A 12,765-nucleotide genomic window follows, 5' to 3' on the forward strand; every position below is an offset into this window, starting at 1 on the left:
AACCACCTTGAACTTCACATGGGATGAGAGGCTGAAATGGTAACATAATTTTGGGCATATGCCGTAATTATACGCTACAAAAGGTTTAACACAACATTTCGAAGATTGGAATCTATACTCTTCGTCAGGTGGGGGAGAGTTATTAATACATGCAAAAGGAAGAACAGAAAAAAACAAAAAAGGTTCAAACATACCCGAAAGCTACTCGGAGTTTAGTCCAGGGGTTATCACTGCACAGGTTGAAGTCCTGAACACAAGTCACGAGCACGAGAATCACGAGCGTCACTCTTTCGCCTGTGCTTGTGTTATGTGCGATTGTCATTCTCGTGCTCATGACTTGTGCTCAGGACTTGCATCCTGTGCAGTGATAACGCTTGGCTGAACTCCAAGTAGCTTTCGGTGCGTTTGAACCATTTCCCCCCTTCTTTTCTTCTTTCTGTTCTTTATTTTATGTATGTATTAATACCTCCCCCACCTGACGAAGAGGATAAATTCCAATCCTCAAACGTCGTATCATAATACCTTTTATAACATATAACGATTGCAAATTAATGTCCGAAATCCTGTTATCCTTTCAAACCTTCCATCTTAAAAAACAAACTTTAAACAAAGAATAGATTCTGAACAAAAGGAAACCAAAGTCAGAGGAGCTCGGGAAAGTTTCGATGTGCGATCCGTTTATAAATAAGTGAACTTGCCCTTCACTGGTCTCTTTGGCAATTGCAACAAGCAATATTTAAAACTTAGTGCAGTGTTGCCAACTGCAATAATGTTGCAACTACGAGTACATCGTAGTAAGTGACCTTACTTCTCCCTCTTTCACACACACGCACAAACACACTTTGGCGCCAATATAAACTGTTTCAATCTACGATGCAATCTCTTGTACACTGGGTCAAGGGAACAGTTCAGTTCAAATACAATACAGTATTTCAAGCTTTTCAAGTGTAATCAGAAATCGGGAACTATATTGATATTTAAATTGACAAATTTACAATGGGACTTATTTGATGTAATATCTCATTAACTCAAATAAGGATAAAATGAGAGGTTCGTAAGTTGTATGAACGAGTATGACAAAATTCTAGTAATAAATGCCAATAATAAATACTTGGCTGAGCGTTAGCGAGCCTATAGTCGAGCTGCTGGAGGAATTAAAATTCTGTCTGTCTATCTATTCGCAAAACATAACGGAAACGCACTAACCAATTATAAACTTAAACTTTGCATACAGGTTTCTCTAAAGGTAACAAGAAATTCGATGATGGTGCAAATCACTGTATGGGATTTAGCTGAGCGTTAATGAAAAACTTTACATTGATCTTATGGTTAACCAAGACAACAGAATACCACAAAATAAATTAATGGAAGCAAGCTCAGTTACAGGCAGCATATTAACACATGTATCCTAAATAACAAAATTAAATGAGCTATACACTTGATCGAAGTATGTTAGGCGACAAGTGGTAGCGTAGCCGTGTATATTAACAATTATTAACCTTTAGTAAGTTATTATATTCATTATTAATCCATTTTATAACAACTATGACTAGTTAATTAATTAAATTAAATGAATTGATTTTAATGTAGGTTAGCATAATTTATACAACAAACCGTCGTGTAATTTGGTTTACTTCTTTAGCTTGTCATAATGTAACCTAAAATGACTATTAAGATACAAATAAAATGCCACATGTTAAATAAACTTAGGCATTGTACGCCAATAAATTCAACCAATAAAGTCATCAGAGTAGGCTACTCAATAATATTATTTAATGCAGTGCAGTCTTGTAAAAAAATCATTTTTTGGTACCTTATCCGAAATAATTGACGATTTCATAAACATTTTTCAAAAACATTATTATAAATTACCAAGTCTGTGAAAAGCCACTGGAAAAAATCAAGCGGCCATTGGGCTACCTTCTTATCGGAGTAGACAATAAAAACCCGGTAAATCACGAAGTTCAACAGCAAAAGCTTTTTGTTTAAATATCTCGCGACGATCGCATCTTTTCGTAACTCAATTAGACAAAAATTGAATACAATGCGAGTTACATTCGTAGCGAATTTTACAACGATTCACTTTAACCTAAAAATATTAGGCCGTTAAAATAGTGAAATGCTAGTTCAGTATAATAATTCTCGCTGCAATACAGTAAGCACCATTTGATGCTTACGTACAACGCCTTTGTATTAGGTACGCCTTAAAACATTTACAACGCCGCACAAAAGAAGCTCTGTCGCACAACGGCATTTAATTTAGTAGCCTACAGCTGATGTGTTGCGGCACACAGCACAAATCTGTTGTGTACTAGAGTGCAAGGTCACTCCGCACTAACCTACATCAAGATGGCGGAGTGTGGCGACAATTCGCAAGGTTATGTTGGCAGTACAGTTGGCAGTTGGCGGTCTTTCCCTCACTCGTGCCAACATTGAGACATTGAAACGATAACAGCTATCTACGAGAAGCATGATAATTTCTATCGCCATAACAACATTTGGATTAATTACATCTATCTAATCTAATTTGTGACACTACGGGTTGTGCACTGACAATTTTATCGGTTTTGTTATGATAGTTCTTATCTTAATCTTGATTGTCGTAGTCGGTATTTAATGCAATTGTGATGATAGAAAACTAAACTATTGTTTTCGATAGAAGCATCTTCAGTGACATCGGGTGCAATAGAATGGGGTTTCGCGAAATAGATTGTTCGTACTTGCGCAAGGCTTTGTAACCATCAGACTGAACATTTCTTTTACATTCTTATTTTGATTCATTAACCCAAAACGTTTTCTAGAACGTCAACGACTTGGTCAAAACTGTATTATGTACAACAATTTATGTCCACGGCTTCATACAATCTTTAAAATCGACTCTGGTGATTTAGAAATGATCTGGGCTACATTGAAATTCTCAGCGAATACAAAATCTGTCATGCAAATACAAATGTGAGCCATGTCTTGTCACAGTAAATATGCTATAAAACAGTCCTTTATTATTCGATTTAAATAATATTGGTGTTATTAGATTTGTAAACCTCTGCAAAAATTGTTATTCTTTGAAATCTTGAGAAACAAATGTTACTTTTTAAGATATTCAAAGTTTAAATGTTTTAATGGCTGCCATTTAAAAAATAATAAAGATAATGAAATGATATTTCTTTTCAGTAACTGGCCTTGTTATAATAAACATTTGAGTCAAATTTGGTATACTTTAATTTATTGGTTTTTAAGATATAATTTTTTTTATAAAAAACACTTACAGACAGACAGATGGGAAACTAAGCATCGGAGACCCATGTTCATATGGTGAAATATATTTGTCTTGACCTGAGCAATAGCGTGGTATACCTTTGTCCAGAGAGTTATGGGACACCCTGTATATAGATCATATAAATTACCGATGTATGGAAGTTGAATTAGAAATAAAAACTTATTGTATCATTAGAAACCACACCAACATGTTATGTATGTAATTATATCTTGGTACAAACTTGTCACCCTTAATTTCTAGGGTTATCGGGTAGAGGCAAACAATATACAACGGTGAGCCACAATCGCCACAGTTGTGCTTTTAGCGTCATTCAGATCCAAGTCCAACCAACTGTAAATGTTGAGTTAGCTCCAGTTCACCTTCCTCTTAGTGCAGCGTCTAGAAACTGATGCGGTTACAGAATTGTCCAACGAACTCATCACAGGTTGTGAGATCTAGTTATTTTTATATTTTATTGGTTAACGGTAACGTCATGGTTTTATGTAGCCTACGTAACGCCAAAATAAATATATGTACACGTTTAAAAACATAGCTCAGTAATTAACTAAAAATTCGATAAATAAAATAAAGAATTTATTTTTTCACCAAGTGAGTTACTCTATAGTAAAAAATATCAAAAGTAAAAAAGAACTCATATGATTGCTCTCAGAGTTTTACAAATTAAGTTATTCTACTATCTTCTCGTTCCTATAATAGTTACCAATGTAAACGTATTCTCTAACGTTCAGCCAATTCCCAAGGAGTGGCAAGCACCATCATCGAATTCTGTGTTGCTCATATAGAAATGAAGCTTCATGCAAAATTTCAGATCTATAAGCCAGTTCGTTTTGAGATATTGTGCGGACAGGCAGACAGACAGAACATTTTTCAGTCCCTCGAGTGATAAGCTTTGCTAACGCTCAGCCAATTAATCATGTTTAATGTATTAATGTTATTACTGTTCCTGTTTTAACCACCAGATAGCAGGCATCCAGAGCGGTAACATGATAAGTGTTGGCAATGGAAGATGTAAATTGTCCTCCTCCGTAGGATGTAGTCTCGGCTCTCTGAGAGATCACGGGTTCAAATCCCGGGGAGGCCAAATCATGTATAGACACGATAAACAGTGTACTTCACGGATAAAACAGTGCACTTCGCCGATAAAGAATATACTTCGAAGCCGGCAAAGCTAACGCTGAGGCTTGAAAGGGAATATAAAAATATTATATACTTTCTTATAGAATATTACATCAAATGTCACGGTTAGCCATAAAATACATTTGACAATATCCACATAGTTACACGATACATTCGTACAGTCTTGTAAAAAATATGACTGATACGTTCTGTAAAGACATTATTTGAAGTATTCCTTAGGCTTTTTGTAAAACTAATAGTTACTGTACTCTAGTGGCATCAAGTTAGACTAGCTAACAGTTTTTGTTTGTGTAGCTTATGTAACTAGTGTTACTAAGTCTAGGTTGAATTGTGTCAAGTCTCACGCTAGCCTATACAATACCTAAAAATGTAAAAATACAACCGCACTAGTCATATGCTTATTAGTACATTTTAGTTCAGTCTAAAAATATTGCTCCTACCTTCTATTTATTTTATATAATATCTAGATATGTCCTACATTATTTTTGCAAGAAAAACTGAAAGTCTAACTAAAAACTTAGTACGAATATAGCTTAGATCTGTTTTGTACGGGTATTATGCTGATGGTTCTCCTATTAAATAGAAACTTTTAAAATTCACTACAAATTAGGCCTAATAAGGTTAATCTTAGATCGCGGCCAACATCATGGCGTGAATTGTAAAATTAGATGCTTTGTACAATATAGAAATATCTTTTGAAATGCTGTATTATATATTATTATAGTACAATAATGACATACTATATCTGTCACTTTCTGTACTCACTTGCATTAACGGTTCACCACTGGGTTGTTATTAGCTGCTATTTGTTATTGCTCTATTTATTTCACAATCGTTAACGTCGCATGTATGAAGGCAACAGGATTTTCCGGACATTTGCCATCGTTCAGTGATAAAAAAAATCAGTAGCACTACGTTTCGATATCTGCAATCTGATCTCTTATTCAGGAAAATAACTAACCCAACACATAATTACAAACTAGGTTAAAATACACTAATCATACCAGACCGTTGTGACACACGTGTCAGCAATCACAACCACCATGTTGTGGGTCAGCTTCACTAACTCTAAAACATACACTTAATAAAACATTAAACACAACACTGATTATTAAAACTGTACTACAGAATACAGGTCACAATAGGTCTGCATTAGTCGACCAACGACCTACGACTGACAAACAAGTCGCATGTATGATGTAGAATAGAAGATACAGTTTTACAGTATCTGTTGCAAAACAAATAAATACCTGTGATTGGTATACTATTACCTAATCACTTGGTTTGTTGTATTACAAAATTAAATTAAATTTAAAAAACACCTCTATATTTCTTTTTGCACAATCTTACGTTTAAAACTTGAAATCTTCAGAACAAGGAATACAAGTTTTTTACTCGTAACCAATAAATGCTCCGTGACTGAAGCCACACTAGTAGGCAATGGACATGTAACTAAGTGTACGACATTAACCTAATAGTAAAGGAGTCGAGATCCAATTTGTATTACATAGGCACACAACCTTGTTTTTCAGAACAAGGAATACAAGTTTTTTACTCGTAACTAATAAATGCTCCGTGACTGAAGCCACACTAGTAGGCAATGGACATGTAACTAAGTGTACGACGTTAACCTAATAGTAAAGGAGTCGAGATCCAATTTGTATTACATAGGCACACAACCTTGTTTTTCAGAACAAGGAATACAAGTTTTTTACTCGTAACTAATAAATGCTCCGTGACTGAAGCCACACTAGTAGGCAATGGACATGTAACTAAGTGTACGACATTAACCTAATAGTAAAGGAGTCGAGATCCAATTTGTATTACATAGGCACACAACCTTGTTTTTCAGAACAAGGAATACAAGTTTTTTACTCGTAACTAATAAATGCTCCGTGACTGAAGCCACACTAGTAGGCAATGGACATGTAACTAAGTGTACGACATTAACCTAATAGTAAAGGAGTCGAGATCCAATTTGTATTGCATAGGCACACAACCTTGTTTTTCAGAACAAGGAATAGAAGTTTTTTACTCGTAACCAATAAATGCTCCGTGACTGAAGCCACACTAGTAGGCAATGGACATGTAACTAAGTGTACGACATTAACCTAATAGTAAAGGAGTCGAGATCCAATTTGTATTACATAGGCACACAACCTTGTTTTTCAGAACAAGGAATACAAGTTTTTTACTCGTAACTAATAAATGCTCCGTGACTGAAGCCACACTAGTAGGCAATGGACATGTAACTAAGTGTACGGCGTTAACCTAATAGTAAAGGAGTCGAGATCCAATTTGTATTACATAGGCACACAACCTTGTTTTTCAGAACAAGGAATACAAGTTTTTTACTCGTAACTAATAAATGCTCCGTGACTGAAGCCACACTAGTAGGCAATGGACATGTAACTAAGTGTACGACATTAACCTAATAGTAAAGGAGTCGAGATCCAATTTGTATTACATAGGCACACAACCTTGTTTTTCAGAACAAGGAATACAAGTTTTTTACTCGTAACCAATAAATGCTCCGTGACTGAAGCCACACTAGTAGGCAATGGACATGTAACTAAGTGTACGGCGTTAACCTAATAGTAAAGGAGTCGAGATCCAATTTGTATTACATAGGCACACAACCTTGTTTTTCAGAACAAGGAATACAAGTTTTTTACTCGTAACTAATAAATGCTCCGTGACTGAAGCCACACTAGTAGGCAATGGACATGTAACTAAGTGTACGGCGTTAACCTAATAGTAAAGGAGTCGAGATCCAATTTGTATTACATAGGCACACAACCTTGTTTTTCAGAACAAGGAATACAAGTTTTTTACTCGTAACTAATAAATGCTCCGTGACTGAAGCCACACTAGTAGGCAATGGACATGTAACTAAGTGTACGACGTTAACCTAATAGTAAAGGAGTCGAGATCCAATTTGTATTACATAGGCACACAACCTTGTTTTTCAGAACAAGGAATACAAGTTTTTTACTCGTAACTAATAAATGCTCCGTGACTGAAGCCACACTAGTAGGCAATGGACATGTAACTAAGTGTACGACAATAACCTAATAGTAAAGGAGTCGAGATCCAATTTGTATTGCATAGGCACACAACCTTGTTTTTCAGAACCAGGAATAGAAGTTTTTTACTCGTAACCAATAAATGCTCCGTGACTGAAGCCACACTAGTAGGCAATGGACATGTAACTAAGTGTACGACATTAACCTAATAGTAAAGGAGTCGAGATCCAATTTGTATTACATAGGCACACAACCTTGTTTTTCAGAACAAGGAATACAAGTTTTTTACTCGTAACCAATAAATGCTCCGTGACTGAAGCCACACTAGTAGGCAATGGACATGTAACTAAGTGTACGGCGTTAACCTAATAGTAAAGGAGTCGAGATCCAATTTGTATTACATAGGCACACAACCTTGTTTTTCAGAACAAGGAATACAAGTTTTTTACTCGTAACTAATAAATGCTCCGTGACTGAAGCCACACTAGTAGGCAATGGACATGTAACTAAGTGTACGGCGTTAACCTAATAGTAAAGGAGTCGAGATCCAATTTGTATTACATAGGCACACAACCTTGTTTTTCAGAACAAGGAATACAAGTTTTTTACTCGTAACTAATAAATGCTCCGTGACTGAAGCCACACTAGTAGGCAATGGGCATGTAACTAAGTGTACGACGTTAACCTAATAGTAAAGGAGTCGAGATTTAATTTGTATTACATAGGCACACAACCTTGTTTTTCAGAACAAGGAATACAAGTTTTTTACTCGTAACTAATAAATGCTCCGTGACTGAAGCCACACTAGTAGGCAATGGACATGTAACTAAGTGTACGACATTAACCTAATAGTAAAGGAGTCGAGATCCAATTTGTATTGCATAGGCACACAACCTTGTTTTTCAGAACAAGGAATAGAAGTTTTTTACTCGTAACCAATAAATGCTCCGTGACTGAAGCCACACTAGTAGGCAATGGACATGTAACTAAGTGTACGACATTAACCTAATAGTAAAGGAGTCGAGATCCAATTTGTATTACATAGGCACACAACCTTGTTTTTCAGAACAAGGAATACAAGTTTTTTTACTCGTAACCAATAAATGCTCCGTGACTGAAGCCACACTAGTAGGCAATGGACATGTAACTAAGTGTACGGCGTTAACCTAATAGTAAAGGAGTCGAGATCCAATTTGTATTACATAGGCACACAACCTTGTTTTTCAGAACAAGGAATACAAGTTTTTTACTCGTAACTAATAAATGCTCCGTGACTGAAGCCACACTAGTAGGCAATGGGCATGTAACTAAGTGTACGACGTTAACCTAATAGTAAAGGAGTCGAGATCCAATTTGTATTACATAGGCACACAACCTTGTTTTTCAGAACAAGGAATACAAGTTTTTTACTCGTAACTAATAAATGCTCCGTGACTGAAGCCACACTAGTAGGCAATGGACATGTAACTAAGTGTACGACATTAACCTAATAGTAAAGGAGTCGAGATCCAATTTGTATTGCATAGGCACACAACCTTGTTTTTCAGAACAAGGAATAGAAGTTTTTTACTCGTAACTAATAAATGCTCCGTGACTGAAGCCACACTAGTAGGCAATGGACATGTAACTAAGTGTACGACATTAACCTAATAGTAAAGGAGTCGAGATCCAATTTGTATTACATAGGCACACAACCTTGTTTTTCAGAACAAGGAATACAAGTTTTTTACTCGTAACTAATAAATGCTCCGTGACTGAAGCCACACTAGTAGGCAATGGACATGTAACTAAGTGTACGACATTAACCTAATAGTAAAGGAGTCGAGATCCAATTTGTATTGCATAGGCACACAACCTTGTTTTTCAGAACAAGGAATAGAAGTTTTTTACTCGTAACCAATAAATGCTCCGTGACTGAAGCCACACTAGTAGGCAATGGACATGTAACTAAGTGTACGACATTAACCTAATAGTAAAGGAGTCGAGATCCAATTTGTATTACATAGGCACACAACCTTGTTTTTCAGAACAAGGAATACAAGTTTTTTACTCGTAACTAATAAATGCTCCGTGACTGAAGCCACACTAGTAGGCAATGGACATGTAACTAAGTGTACGGCGTTAACCTAATAGTAAAGGAGTCGAGATCCAATTTGTATTACATAGGCACACAACCTTGTTTTTCAGAACAAGGAATACAAGTTTTTTACTCGTAACTAATAAATGCTCCGTGACTGAAGCCACACTAGTAGGCAATGGACATGTAACTAAGTGTACGACATTAACCTAATAGTAAAGGAGTCGAGATCCAATTTGTATTACATAGGCACACAACCTTGTTTTTCAGAACAAGGAATACAAGTTTTTTACTCGTAACCAATAAATGCTCCGTGACTGAAGCCACACTAGTAGGCAATGGACATGTAACTAAGTGTACGGCGTTAACCTAATAGTAAAGGAGTCGAGATCCAATTTGTATTACATAGGCACACAACCTTGTTTTTCAGAACAAGGAATACAAGTTTTTTACTCGTAACTAATAAATGCTCCGTGACTGAAGCCACACTAGTAGGCAATGGACATGTAACTAAGTGTACGGCGTTAACCTAATAGTAAAGGAGTCGAGATCCAATTTGTATTACATAGGCACACAACCTTGTTTTTCAGAACAAGGAATACAAGTTTTTTACTCGTAACTAATAAATGCTCCGTGACTGAAGCCACACTAGTAGGCAATGGACATGTAACTAAGTGTACGACATTAACCTAATAGTAAAGGAGTCGAGATCCAATTTGTATTACATAGGCACACAACCTTGTTTTTCAGAACAAGGAATACAAGTTTTTTACTCGTAACTAATAAATGCTCCGTGACTGAAGCCACACTAGTAGGCAATGGACATGTAACTAAGTGTACGACATTAACCTAATAGTAAAGGAGTCGAGATCCAATTTGTATTACATAGGCACACAACCTTGTTTTTCAGAACAAGGAATACAAGTTTTTTACTCGTAACTAATAAATGCTCCGTGACTGAAGCCACACTAGTAGGCAATGGACATGTAACTAAGTGTACGGACATTAACCTAATAGTAAAGGAGTCGAGATCCAATTTGTATTACATAGGCACACAACCTTGTTTTTCAGAACAAGGAATACAAGTTTTTTACTCGTAACTAATAAATGCTCCGTGACTGAAGCCACACTAGTAGGCAATGGACATGTAACTAAGTGTACGACATTAACCTAATAGTAAAGGAGTCGAGATCCAATTTGTATTACATAGGCACACAACCTTGTTTTTCAGAACAAGGAATACAAGTTTTTTACTCGTAACTAATAAATGCTCCGTGACTGAAGCCACACTAGTAGGCAATGGACATGTAACTAAGTGTACGGCGTTAACCTAATAGTAAAGGAGTCGAGATCCAATTTGTATTACATAGGCACACAACCTTGTTTTTCAGAACAAGGAATACAAGTTTTTTACTCGTAACTAATAAATGCTCCGTGACTGAAGCCACACTAGTAGGCAATGGACATGTAACTAAGTGTACGACGTTAACCTAATAGTAAAGGAGTCGAGATCCAATTTGTATTACATAGGCACACAACCTTGTTTTTCAGAACAAGGAATACAAGTTTTTTACTCGTAACTAATAAATGCTCCGTGACTGAAGCCACACTAGTAGGCAATGGACATGTAACTAAGTGTACGACGTTAACCTAATAGTAAAGGAGTCGAGATCCAATTTGTATTACATAGGCACACAACCTTGTTTTTCAGAACAAGGAATACAAGTTTTTTACTCGTAACTAATAAATGCTCCGTGACTGAAGCCACACTAGTAGGCAATGGACATGTAACTAAGTGTACGACGTTAACCTAATAGTAAAGGAGTCGAGATCCAATTTGTATTACATAGGCACACAACCTTGTTTTTCAGAACAAGGAATACAAGTTTTTTACTCGTAACTAATAAATGCTCCGTGACTGAAGCCACACTAGTAGGCAATGGACATGTAACTAAGTGTACGACATTAACCTAATAGTAAAGGAGTCGAGATCCAATTTGTATTACATAGGCACACAACCTTGTTTTTCAGAACAAGGAATACAAGTTTTTTACTCGTAACTAATAAATGCTCCGTGACTGAAGCCACACTAGTAGGCAATGGGACATGTAACTAAGTGTACGACGTTAACCTAATAGTAAAGGAGTCGAGATCCAATTTGTATTACATAGGCACACAACCTTGTTTTTCAGAACAAGGAATACAAGTTTTTTACTCGTAACTAATAAATGCTCCGTGACTGAAGCCACACTAGTAGGCAATGGACATGTAACTAAGTGTACGACATTAACCTAATAGTAAAGGAGTCGAGATCCAATTTGTATTACATAGGCACACAACCTTGTTTTTCAGAACAAGGAATACAAGTTTTTTACTCGTAACTAATAAATGCTCCGTGACTGAAGCCACACTAGTAGGCAATGGACATGTAACTAAGTGTACGACATTAACCTAATAGTAAAGGAGTCGAGATCCAATTTGTATTACATAGGCACACAACCTTGTTTTTCAGAACAAGGAATACAAGTTTTTTACTCGTAACTAATAAATGCTCCGTGACTGAAGCCACACTAGTAGGCAATGGACATGTAACTAAGTGTACGACATTAACCTAATAGTAAAGGAGTCGAGATCCAATTTGTATTACATAGGCACACAACCTTGTTTTTCAGAACAAGGAATACAAGTTTTTTACTCGTAACTAATAAATGCTCCGTGACTGAAGCCACACTAGTAGGCAATGGACATGTAACTAAGTGTACGACATTAACCTAATAGTAAAGGAGTCGAGATCCAATTTGTATTACATAGGCACACAACCTTGTTTTTCAGAACAAGGAATACAAGTTTTTTACTCGTAACTAATAAATGCTCCGTGACTGAAGCCACACTAGTAGGCAATGGACATGTAACTAAGTGTACGACATTAACCTAATAGTAAAGGAGTCGAGATCCAATTTGTATTACATAGGCACACAACCTTGTTTTTCAGAACAAGGAATACAAGTTTTTTACTCGTAACTAATAAATGCTCCGTGACTGAAGCCACACTAGTAGGCAATGGACATGTAACTAAGTGTACGACATTAACCTAATAGTAAAGGAGTCGAGATCCAATTTGTATTACATAGGCACACAACCTTGTTTTTCAGAACAAGGAATACAAGTTTTTTACTCGTAACTAATAAATGCTCCGTGACTGAAGCCACACTAGTAGGCAATGGACATGTAACTAAGTGTACGACATT

At 36.2% G+C, this 12,765-nt stretch overlaps 1 protein-coding gene across 1 annotated transcript in view; it reads right to left on the reverse strand.

Annotated features, from left to right (window-relative positions):
• The window catches only part of LOC124364606 (Krueppel homolog 1-like), a 39,483-nt gene extending 39,156 nt beyond the window's left edge, over positions 1 to 327 (reverse strand). Inside the window, exon 1 of the mRNA XM_046820205.1 lies at positions 195 to 327. The gene's annotated coding sequence lies outside the window, so the exon portion shown is untranslated. The remainder of the gene's footprint in view (positions 1 to 194) is intronic.
• Positions 328 to 12,765: the final 12,438 nt, after the last annotated feature.

Source organism: Homalodisca vitripennis, chromosome 6, assembly GCF_021130785.1.
Source record: "Homalodisca vitripennis isolate AUS2020 chromosome 6, UT_GWSS_2.1, whole genome shotgun sequence".
NCBI classification, from domain to species: Eukaryota; Metazoa; Arthropoda; class Insecta; order Hemiptera; family Cicadellidae; genus Homalodisca; species Homalodisca vitripennis.